The sequence below is a fragment of the Bos taurus genome, chromosome 1 (assembly GCF_002263795.3).
Source record: "Bos taurus isolate L1 Dominette 01449 registration number 42190680 breed Hereford chromosome 1, ARS-UCD2.0, whole genome shotgun sequence".
In the NCBI taxonomy this organism is placed as follows: domain Eukaryota; kingdom Metazoa; phylum Chordata; class Mammalia; order Artiodactyla; family Bovidae; genus Bos; species Bos taurus.
This window is the reverse complement of record NC_037328.1, coordinates 100,447,459-100,459,864: the sequence shown is the minus strand read 5'-3', so window position 1 is coordinate 100,459,864 and position 12,406 is coordinate 100,447,459.

Below are 12,406 nucleotides of genomic sequence, written 5' to 3'. Positions count from 1 at the left end.
CAAATTGAAATTATAAAGGAGTGACAAAGTAAGGTGGTCACTGAGAATCTGGTCTCAGAAACACCTTTGTATCACTGAGAACTTGAACTTTCTGTAAACTATGCATCAGCAAGGACACCAGCCATTTTAAAATAGTATTTATCAGATGCAACCCTTGGTCTCGTGGTCCTCCCCTTGTAACTATGTGACCATTTCAGATTCTAACCAATCCTTACTGAACAAGCACGCTTATTTCTTTCCAGCTCCAACTACAATTCTTGATCAAAAAATGTAACTAACTGTGGCCTTGCTGTTTTGCCTTTACCAACCCTTCCCATTTTGTAGTCTGGTGCAACACAACCCCAAATAAACACCTTGTTTTAGTCAGGTCTTTGGTTAATGAAGTTTTGGTTAACATAACTGGTGTAGCAGACAGAACCTAGAGGGACTCCCAGTGGCGATGCAGTACTTCTTCAGATTGGGCTTCTGGACCTACAAGGATCACTGTGTCCAGTCTTCTCTTCAGCTATGTCAAGGCTACTGGATAAGACCTTTCTGGATTCCAATCTCCAAGTTGCTTGAGGTTCAGGCCTTTATTTGGATGTTTCGAGGTGTCAACACTAGTCTCCTCCATTTGGGGGAGTGGGGGTTGTTTGTTCTTTCTGTACCAAGATTCAGGTTCAATGTTTTTCTGTCTCTCCAACTTGGTAAGGGATTCTGGTTTCAGGTTTTAGTGAGTATTCATAAAATTCCCCCCTGTGCATCTTTTATTGAAAAAAAATTCTTTGTGGCTATACTTCGGAGAAGGCAATGGCACCCCACTCCAGTACTCTTGCCTGGAAAATCCCATAGATGGAGGAACCTGGTAGGCTGCAGTCCATGGGGTTGCTAAGAGTCGGATATGATTGAGTGACTTCACTTTCACTTTTCACTTTCATGCATTGGAGAAGGAAATGGCAACCCACTCCAGTGTTCTTGCCTGGAGAATCCCAGGGACAGTGGAGCCTAGTGGGCTGCCGTCTATGGGGTCGCGAAGAGTCGGACACGACTGAAGTGACTTAGTATTAGCATACTTTGGTTAAAATAGAATAAACCCCAGAGGAACATATTGGATCCCTGACACAGATTAACTACTATAGAATACAATTTTAAAAGAATTGAAAGAGGCACGTGTACCCCAATGTTCATCGCAGCACTGTCTATAATAGCTAGGACATGGAAGCAACCTAGATGTCCATCAGCAGATGAATGGGTAAGAAAGCTGTGGTACATATACACAATGGAGTGTTACTCAGCCATTAAAAAGAATACATTTGAATCAGTTCTAATTAGATGGATGAAACTAGAGCCTATTATACAGAGTGAAGTAAGCCAGAAAGAAAAACACCAATACAGTATACTAACACATATATATGGAATTTAGAAAGATGGTAACGATAACCCTGTATGCGAGACAGCAAAAGAGACACAGATCTATACAACAGTCTTTTGGACTCTGTGGAAGAGGGAGAGGGTGGGATGATTTGGGAGAATGGCATTGAAACATGTATAATATCATGTATGAAACGAATCACCAGTCCAGGTTCGATGCATGATACTGGATGCTTGGGGCTGGTGCACTGAGACGACCCAGAGGGATGGTACGGGGAGGGAGGTGGGAGGGGAGTTCGGGATGGGGAACACAAGTATACCTGTGGCGGATTCAGTTGATATATGGCAAAACCAATAAAATATTGTAAAGTAATTAACCTCCAATTAAAATAAATACATTTATATTAAAAAAATAAAAAATAAATAAATAAAAGGCAATAATTCTGAGGGGTATCATAATAATGAGAAGTTCTTAAAGCAAAAATCAAAAACAAAAATGATGAATTCACCTCTCCCTGACCTCTAAGAACCCCTGAGAAATTTATGTTTAACACCTGCAGACGCCAATCCTGTAACTACCTATCTAAATGGGTCCATTTAGCCCAGGATGATTTAAAATATTAATAATATTTCATTCCAAACCCAAGAAGGGCAATGCCAAAGAATGTTCAAATTACCACACAACTGCACTCATCTCACACACTAGTAAAGTGATGCTCAAAGTTCTCCTAGCTAGGCTTCAACAGTACATGAACTGAGAACTTCCAGGTATTCAAGCTGAATTTAGAAAAGACAGAGGAACCAGAGATCAACATCTGCTGGATCACAGAAAAAGAAAGAGAATTCCAGAAAAACATCTACTTCTGCTTTATTGACTATGCTAAAGTCTTTGACAGTGTGGATCACAACAAACTGGAAAATTCTTAAGGAGATGGGTATACCAGACCACCTTACCTGCCTCCTGAAAAATCTGTATGCAGGTAAAGAAGCAACATGTTTCATACATGAAACAAAAGACTGGTTCCAAATTGGGAAAGGAATATATCAAGGCTGTATATTGTCACCTTGCTTATTTAACTTATAGGCAGAAGACACCATGCAAAATGCCCGGCTGGATGAAGCACATGCTGGAATCAAGATTGCATGGAGAAATATCAATAACCTCAGATACACAGATGACACCACCCTTATAGCAGAAACTGAAGAGGAACTAAAGAGCCTCTTGGTGAAAGTAAAAGAGGAGAGTGAAAAAGTTGGCTAATACTCTACATTCAAAAACCTAAGATATCACTTCTGGTCCCATCACTTCATGATAAATAGATGAGGAAACACTGGAAACAGTGATAGACTTTATTTTCTTGGGCTCTAAAATCACTGCAGATGGTGACTGCCGCCATGGAATTAAAAGACACTTATCTCTTGTAAAGAAAGCTCTAACAAACCTAGACAGCATATTAAAAAGCAGAGACATTACTTTGCCGACAAAGGCCCATCTAATCAAAGCTATCGTTTTTCCAGTAGTCACGTATGGATGTGAGAGGTGGACCATAAAGAAAGCTGAGCTGGAAGCGCTGATGCTTTTAACTGTGGTGTTGGAGAAGACTCCTGAGAGTCCCTTGGACAGCAAAAAGATCAACAGTCAATCCTAAAGGAAATCAGTCCGGAATATTCATTAGAAGGACTGATTGCTGAAGCTGAAGCTCCCACACTTCGGCCACCTGATGGGAACTGAAAAGCCCCTGATGCTGGGAATGATTAAAGGCAGCAGGAGAAGGGGACAACAGAGGATTAGATGGCTGGATGGCATCCCTGACTTGATGGACATGAGTTTGAGCAAGGGAGTTGGTGATGGACAGGGAAGCCTGGCATGCTGCAGTCCATGGGGTTACAAAGAGTCCGACATGACTGAGCGACTAAGCTGAACTGAGTATTGCCCAAAATAGGGAACTTTCAAAATTCCCAAATTAGTCTGTCTTCATGCATGACTAGAAATGTTTCAGAAACAAACCAATAGTGGGGTGCACATTTTAACTGGTATCAGAATCTTCTAAAAGTAACATTGAGAAAAGTATCTTCTCTTTCTAAGTTGTAAATACAAAGTTGATTCAGACTATCTTTATACTATAAAAAATCTGCTAAACCTTCTCATCCTTCTCCAACCCCCATCTCAAATTCTTCTGCTTCTCCTCCATCCCTTTACCTGCCTCTGTCCAAACTCCTTTTTTAAAGAATCTGACTTTCTCCCTCTCTCCTCCTGCTATCCTGAAGCACTTCTCAACCTCCCTGTGCTGGCTGCTCCTTTTAAAACTAAGCCCACTAGACCAAACAAAACCAAAAAATGGCTGCTCCATCACCCCAGCTGTTCCCTAGATAGACCTAGCTACAAATACTCAGAAAGAAAATCGGTTGGAAGTCAATATTCAAGGGTTTATGGAAGCAGCCATCTTTGCCTTACAAATCTCTACAAAAACAAAAGTACAACTACTAAAAACAAGTCAAGACCCACCTATTTTTACCAGTTCCATGGCCTCATCTATTCTTCTAATAAAATATTATAGATATTATAAAACGTTGGGATGTTAGAGCAAAATTATCCTGTACTTGAAAAAATTAATAATAAATACCCTAAGACTTATGTAATAGATACATTTTCTTCCTCTGTCCCTTAAAGTTATAAATTTTGTCATGTCTTTGAAATGTAAACACAGCCCACATTGCCTAAAACTGCAGGCTTGGCTCAGTCTAAAACTTTTTTTTTTTTTTTTAAAGGAAGGAGGCCTTTTTAAAGACAAACTGATAAAAGAACTCTCTTACCCAAACAATCTCCTTAGAATTTCTTGTCAAGGGCAAACCCAAATCTTAAAAGTCTTCTCCACAAATAATAAAAGACTTTGGCTATCTGAACAAATGATCTAATTTATTGCAACTGCTATTTATAAAGCAGTGAGTTTTGTATTGCACCTGATTCATGACTAAAGTTTTAAAATGAAAACTATGAGATCTCTGATTGCCTCTGTCTATATGTCCATATGTGTATGTTTCCTCCTGATAATACTGCCAAAATATATTGATAAAAGAACTCTATTTAATTGGCTTAAAAATGCATGCTTACATAAAAATTCTCAAAAATATAATAAAAGCTAATGCAAATGTTTTTCAAGGTCACATGGTCTAGGATAATCTTTAGTAAACAAAAGCTAATTTTAAGCTTACTGGTTTATTTAATACTGGTATGCCTTCTTAGTTAGCATTAAATATAATGGATATAGACAACTTTTGTTTTACCTGTGTTTACTAATCAAACAGGTTATTGTCTCTCTGGTGAAATTTGTCAGCAAAACAGAAAAAAATAAAAATGACTAACTGCTTTAATAGCTCATGAAATTTTCATAAGTAATCTAAGTATGACTGTTAAGAACAAATGAATTAAATAGATGTAAATGGGACAAGAGTTCTCAGGTGAAATTTAACAATAATTGTTTTATATGTCTACTTAAATAGTCTTTAAAGCTCTCTGATAATTTACACTCAGATTTTTGCTGTTAAATTAAATGATAAAAATTCATTAAACCTCTAATTTCTAAATATGATAAAATACTGAAATATTAACTGCTAAATAATTTTAATAAGAAGAGGAATAATGTATGTTATATCCACAGGTTAAAAGCATATATAAGAAAACCATGAAAACAAGTAACACACAATAGCAATTTCAGATACTGAAAATATCACAGAATAAGAACTAAATTATTCCAAATGCTTAATAAAATAAAACTTTTTTAGTTTTCTTTCATTTAATATTTATTTATTTTTAGTTTATTGCTTATTAGTTTACAATATTAGTTTGATTTATATCATACATCAACATGAATTAGCCATAGGTGTCCATTTATCCCCACCCTTTTGAATCTACCCCCCAGCTCTGCCCATTCCTACCCCTCTAGGTAATTACAGAGCCAAAGATTGAGTTCTCTGAGTCATACAGAAAATTCCAAATTGGCTATCTATTTACATATGTTAGTACATATGCATCCATGCTACTCTCTCCGTTTATCTCACCCTTTCCCTCTTCTCCCCGACCCTTGAATGTAAGTCTGTTCTCTATGTCTGTATCTCCATTGTTGTCCTGTGAACAGATTCATCAGTACCTTCTACATTCCATATATATGCATTAATATACGATATTTGTTTTTCTCTTTCTTACTTATTTCACTCTGTATAATAGGTTCCAGGTTCATCTACCTCATTAGAACTGATTCAAATGCATTCCTTTTTATGGTTGAGTACTATTCCACTGTATGTATGTACCATAAGTTCTTTATCCATACATCTGTCAATGGACATCTAAGTTGATTCCATGCCTTAGCTATTGTAAATAGTGGTGAAATCAACATTGGAGTACATGTGTCTTTTTCAGTTTTGGCTTCCTCAGGGTATATGCCTAATGAAATAAAACTTTTTAAAATAAAATAAAAGCACAAGAGACCCAAGGTAGGTCATGGTGGAGAATCCTAACAAAACATGGTACACTGGAGAAGGGAATGGCAAACCACTTCAGCATTCTTGCCTTGAGAACCCCATAGTAAAAAAAAAAAAAAAAAAGGCAAAAAGATATGACACTGAGAGATGAAATTGACAGGTCAGTAGGTGCCTTATATGCTAATGGAGAAGACTAGAGAAATAGCTCCAAAAGGAATGAAGAAGCTAGGCCAAAGCAGAAATAAGACCCAGTTGTGGATGTTTCTGGTGGTGAAAGTAAAGTCCAATGCTGTAAAGAATTATATTGCATAGGAACCTGGAATGTTAGGTCCACGAATCAAGGTAAATTGAAAGTGGTCAAACAGGAGATGGCAAGACTGAACATCGACATTATAAGAATCAGTGAACTAAAATGGACCAATTTGGGCACATTTAATTCAGAGGACCATTATACCTACTACTGTGGGCAAGAATCCCTTAGAAGAAATGGGGTAGCACTCATAGTCAACAAAATGGTCTGAAAGGCAGTGCTTGGGTGCCATCTCGAAAATGACAGCATGATCTCTGTTCATTTCCAGTGTAAACCATTCAGTATCACAGTAATCCAAGTCTATGCACCAACCACTAATGCTGAAGAAGCTGAAACTGAAAGGTTCTATGAAGACCTGCAAGACCATCTAGAACTAACACTCAATAAAAAAGATGTCTTTCTCATCATAGGGGACAGGAATAAAAATGTAGGAAGTCAAGAGATACCTGGAGTAACAGGCAAATTCGGCCTTGGAGCACAACATGAAGCAGGGTGAAAGCTAATAGAGTTTTGCCAAGAGAATGCACTGATCATAGCAAACACCCTGTTCCAACAATACAAGAGAAGACTCTACACTTGGGCATCACTAGATGGTCAATGCTAAAATCAGACTGATTGTATTCTTTGCTGCTGAAGATGGAGGTGCTCTATACAGTCAGCAAAAACAAGGCCAGGAGCTGACTGTGGCTGCAGTCAGGAAGACCTATTGCAAAATCAAGACTTAAATTAAAGAAAGTAGGGAAAACTGTTAGGTCATTCAGGTATGACCTAAATAAAATCCCTTATGATTATACAGTGGAAGTGACAAATAGATTCAAAGGATTAGATCTGATAGACAGAGTGTCTGAAGAACTATGGGTGGAGGTTTGTAACTTTGTACTAGAGGTGGTGATCAAAGCCATCCCCAAGAAAAAGAAATGCAAAAAGGCAAAATGGCTGTCTGAGGAGGCCTTACAAATAGCTGAGAAAAGAAGAGAAGCAAAAGGCAAAGGAGAAAAGGAAAGATATACCCATTTAAATGCAGAATTCCAAAGACTAGTAAGGAGAGATTAAAAGAAGAAGAAGAAGAAAAAAAGCTTTTTTAAGTGAACAATGTGAAGAAATAAAGGAAAAAGATAGAATGGGAAAAATAGAGATCTCTTCAAGAAAATTAGAGATACCAAGGGAGCATTTCATGCAAAGATGGGTTCGATAAAGGACAGAAATGTTATGGACCTAACAGAAACAAGAGATATAAGAAGAAGTGGAAAGAATACATGGATGAGCTATAAAAAAAGACCTTAATGATCCAGATAACCATGAAGGTGTGGTCACTCACCTAGAATCAGACATCCTGGAGTGTGCAGTTAAGTGGGCTTAGGAAGCATCACTATGAACAAAGTTAGTGGAGGTGATGGAATTCCAGGTGAGTTATTTCAAATCCTAAAAGATGATGCTGTGAAAGTGCTGCACTCAATATGCCAGCACATTTGGAAAACTCAGCAGTGGCCACAGGAATGGAAAATGTCAGTTTTCATTCCAGTCTCAAAGAAGGGCAATGCCAAAGTGTTCAAACTACCACATAGTTGTACTCATTTCAAATGCTAGCAAGATAATGCTCAAAATCCTTCAAGCAAGGCTTCAATATTATATGAACTGAGAATTTCCAGATTTCAAGCTGGACTTAGAAAAGGCAGAGGAACCAGAGGTCAAATTGTAAACATCTGTTGGATGATAGAAAAAGCAAGAAAATTCCAGAAAACCATCGACTTCTGCTTCATTGACTATGCTAAAACATTTGATCTTGTGGATAACAACAAACAATGGAAAATATTTAAAGGGATGGGAATACCAAACCACCTTACCTGCTTCATAAGAAACCTGTATGCAGTTCAAGAAGCAACAGTTAGAACCGGACATGAAACAATAGACTGGTTCCCAATTGGGAAAGGAGTACGTCAAGGCTGTATATTACTAACCTGCTTATTTAACTTATATGCAGAGTACATCATGAGAAATGATGGATGGATGAATCACAACCTGGAACAAAGATTGCCAGAAGAAATATCAATAACCTCAGATATGCAGACGATATCCCCCTAATAGCAGAAAGCAACAAGGAACTAAAAAGCCTCTTGATGAAATTGAAAGAGAAAACTGAAAGAACTGGCTTAAAACTCGGCATTCAAAACACTATTATCATGGCATCCGGCCCCATCACTCCATGGCAAATATGACCCAGACACAATGGCAATGGTGACACACTTTATTTTCTTGGGCTCCAAAATTACTGTAGACCATGAGTGCAGCCAAGAGATTAAAAGATGCTTTCTCCATAGAACAAAAGCCATGACCACCTAGACAGTGTGTTAAAAAGCAGAGACACTGCCAACAAAGGTCCATGTAGTCAAAGTTTTGTTTTTTTCCAGTAAGTCATGTATGGATGTAAGAGTTGGACCATGAAGAAAGCTGAGCACTGAAGAACTGATGCTTTTGAACTGTGGTGTTGGAGAAGACTCTTGACAGTCCCTTGGACTTCAAGGAGATCCAACCAGTCCATCCTAAAGGAAATGAGTCCTCATTATTCTTTGGAAGGTTTGATGCTGAAGCTGAAGCCCCCCTACTTTGGCCACCTGATGGGAAGAGCTAACTCATAGGAAAAGACCCTGATGCTGCGAATGATTGAAGGCAGGAGAAGGGGATGGCAGCAGACAAGATGAATGGATGCATTGACTCGGTGAACATGAGTTTGAGCAAATTCAGGAAATGATGAAGGACAGACAAGTCTGCCGTGCTTGGGTTGCAAAGAGTTGGACACAAATAAGTGACTGAACAACAACAGCAACACGAGACTACCAAAAATGCATGGCAGTTTTGAAAAAAGACATCAGAGTATTACCGAAGTTCATGGTGAAAGTTCATACGGTTCTGTTAAGAGTAAAGTCTGGTATAACCATTTTGGAAAATAAGCCTTATCTGGTAATGTCAAAACTGTGATTGCACTATGACCCTACTTTAGATACAAATCTTAAAGAATCTTTGCATCCAATAGCATGAGCAGAAAATCCCCCCTAAGAGATGATAACAGAGTGGAGACTTGAAAGATGAGAACATAATTCTGTAAAAGTGTAGGGAAAGTGTTGTTGGAAAGAGGGGACAAGTGTAAAACCCTCAAAACTTGAGACTTGGGAGAGTGAGACTGTGGTCCAGTAAGTAAAAAAAAGTGTGGGAGATGTTGAAATCTAGAGTTTGTGCTGTCTGGGTATGTAGGCTGATAGCTATAAGTAGCTTTGGTGTAAAATTAAGCTCATTGGGAAGCCATCACAGTGTTGCAGGCAGGAGTGATGACATCTTTTAAGAATAAAAAAGATTAGGTTCTGTCCTAAGATGACAGAGTAATGGGACAGGGAGACCACTATCTCCCCCACAAATTCATCAAAAGATCATTTGAACGCTGAGCAAATACCACAAAACAACTTCTGAATGCTGGCAAAGGACACCAGGCACCCAGAAAGGCAGCCCATTGTTTTCGAAAGGAGGTAGGACAAAATATAAAATATAAAAAAAGAGACAGAAGAGTTAGGGATGGAGACCCTTCCCGGGCAGGGAGTCTTAAAAGAGAAGTTTCCAAACACCAGGAAACACTCTCACCGGCAGGTGTGTGGAGAGTTTTGGAATCTCAGAGGGCAACATAACCAGGAGGGAAAAATAAATAAATACAACTCACAGATTATGTGCCTAACTGCAACTCCCAGTGGAGAAGTAGCCCAGATGTTTGTGTCTGCCATCAGCAAGCGGGGGCTGAACACGGAGGTGCGGGCTGCATTGCTTAGGATAAGGACTGGGCCTGAATGCCCTGAGGGCAATGTGAGGGAGTTAACATGAGATAGCAACCCAAACCATGGGATAGCCAGAGAGCAAAAAAAAAAAAAAAGGAGGAGAGAGAGAGAAGTTTCCCGAAAAACTCTAACCTAAGGCACCGCCAGGCGGCTCACAGAATGAAGGACTGAGCCAATACCAGAGGAGAGTTAGCAGGCTGTGGACTGGCCACCAGAGGCAAGGAGGCAGGCAGGAGACAGCCAGAGCAGGAAGGTAAGGGGCAAACTTGGCTCCAGAGACGGCATCCCCTACCAACCTGCGAGCAGGCTCCCAATTGCTAACCAAGTCTTCCTGGGATCCCTGACGGTGACATCCATCAGGAGGGTCACAGCCAGAGATCACACCCAAGAATAGCCACACAGCATGCCTGAGACAACGCTCCCACTGTGCACCCCAAAAAATTAGCGGCTGGAACCAGGGAGGTGATAAGACACATCGCCCAGCTGGGAAGAGTGTGCTTGCCAAGTACCTAGTCACCTGAGCTGCTCGGACCTGGGAAGGGCACAAAACACAGGCCCAACTGAGTCTGTGCCTTTGTGGAGTACCTGAGAACCTGAACCTGAGCAGTGTAGATCTGGGAAGTGCATGCAACCCAGGACCCACCTTAGATAGTTCTGCTGCAGAGCAACCTGGAACTTGAGCAGTGCAGACCAGGAAAGCACACATGCCATGTGCAGGGGCAAACCCAGTGTGGCCCAGACACTGTGAGCACTCTCCACACACACCAGTGATATTTGTTTGCAGTGTTCCTCCCTCCCTGCAGCACAATTGAACAAGTGAGCCTAAATAAACGAACACCTTCACCCCCTGTGTCAGGGCAGAAGTTAGATACTAAAGACACTTGCAAACAGAGGAAGCCAAAATAAACAAAGAAGAGGGAACAGCATTGGAAGTGACAGGTGCAACAGATTAAAACCCTGAAGTTAGCACTGGCTACATTGGAAGGGACTTATAGACCTCAAGAAGAAGTATAAGGTGGAACAAGGAACTATCTGCAGCTGAACTGACCACACACCACCCTCAACAGCTCCAGAGAAATTCCTAGATATATTTTACTATTATCATTTTTTTAAAGTTCTTTATTACTCCTTTAATTTTCATTTTTAAAACCTATTACCTTGAAAAAAATGACCCTATTTTAAAAGCAAATTTCATATTTTTAATATAACTTTTGCAATTTTTTTTAATATTGCATTTTTGAGAATCTAACTCTACTTTAGATTTTTAATCTTTGTTTTTTGGCATTTGTTATCAATTCTCTACCTTTAAGAATACAATCTTCAATACCCATTTTACTTAGGAGTGTGATTACTGGCTTGATTGCTCTCTCACCTTTTGACTTTCCTTTTTCTCCCCCAGGTAACCTCTATCTCCTCCCTCCCACTTCTCTTCTCTACTTAACTCTGTGAATCTCTTTGGGTATTCTGGGCTGTAGAGAAAACAGGGAACTGATCACAGGCTAGATTGGTATCTCTCCTTTTGACTCCCTCTCCTGGACTCCTGGTCATCTCTATCTCCTTCCTCCCTCTTCTCTTCTTTATGGAACTCCATGAACCTCTCTGAGTGTTCCAGAATGTGGAGAGCAAATAGGGAATTGATTACTGGCTAGACTGCTCTCTGCCCTTTTGATTCCCCCTCTTCTTCTCCTGGTCACTTCTATCTCCCTCCTCCCTCTTCTCTTCTTCATGTAACTCTGCAAACCTCTCTGGGTGTCCCTCACTGTGGAGAATCTTTTCACCATTAATCTAGATGTTCTATCATCAGAGCTGTATGGATGGAGAAGTCTTGAGGCTACTATAATACTGAAAGCCAGAGGAAGGAGACCTAAATCGAAAACTTGAGAACACCAGAAAACTCCTCACTCCAGGGACAATTAATCAACAAGTTTCAGAGCAAGACATACCAAGTTAATTCTCCAACAATGAAGGAACATAACCCTGAGCACAAAAAAACAGGCGACCAAAAGTCACACCAAACCCATAGACACCTCAAAACACACTGCTGGACACTTCATTGCACTCCAGAGAGAAGAGATCCAGCTCCACCCACCAGAACACCGACACAAGCTTCCCTAACCAGGAAACCTTGATAAGCCATTTGCCAACCCCACCCACAGGGAGGAACCTCCACAATAAAGAAGAACCACAAACTTCCAGCATACAGAAAGGCCACCCCAAACCTAAACAAGATGAAAAGGTAGAGAAATATTCAACAGGTTAAGTAACATGATAAAAGCCCACCAAACCAAACAAAAGAGGCAGAGATAGTGAGTCTAACAGAAAAAGAATTCAGAATAATGATAGTAAAAATGATCCAAAAGTTTGAAAACAAAATGGAGTTACAGATAAATAGCCTGAGGACTAGGATTAAGAGGATGCAAGAAAAGTTTAACAAGGACCTAGAAGAAAT